We start from the raw sequence: 596 nt of genomic DNA, 5'->3' as shown, positions 1-596 counted from the left end.
CCGCTCGCCCTCCTGGGCCCCACGTCTGGACTGTTTGCTCAGCTCGGACGCTGTTTAAGGAGCTGCCTGCGGCTACGTGTGGAGACTCACGCAGCGCTTCTGCCTGGAACGGGGAAGACTGCCCTTAGGTTTGGGAGTGGGTTTGGGAGGGAGAGGTGGAGCCGCCGGGAATCTGGCGGGAGGGCGGTGCTCCCGTCTGGGTTCTTCTCTGCTGTCCCAGCCCCAGTAGCTTCCACAGCAGCCGCTAAGGGTGAGAATTTGCACTTCTATGGACTTGGATGCCCCACCCAGTCTGAAGTGACTGCAGATCTGCCGCAATCTTGTCTGAATGGAACCTTGCCAGACTCTAAGCCATGGAAATGGATCGCCTCTCATTAATTCAGGGGCAGGTTCATCACCCTGTAAAAGGAAGGCCGTGCTTTTATTTTACTCCGTAAACCGAAAGTTTTATTGTCCAGTGAACATTTCTTGCTCCGCTGCTTGTGCCAAGAGAGCCTTAGACGCTTTCCAGTAATGAGGCTTGTAAATCCTGCGGAATCAGAGCCCAACGTGTGTAATGCCAGGGCTGTGCTTACAAGATCTTCCTCCAGTCCGCA

This window comes from Colobus angolensis, unplaced genomic scaffold (genome assembly GCF_000951035.1).
Source record: "Colobus angolensis palliatus isolate OR3802 unplaced genomic scaffold, Cang.pa_1.0 Scaffold46, whole genome shotgun sequence".
Classification (NCBI taxonomy): domain Eukaryota; kingdom Metazoa; phylum Chordata; class Mammalia; order Primates; family Cercopithecidae; genus Colobus; species Colobus angolensis.
This window is presented reverse-complemented; position numbering follows the sequence as displayed.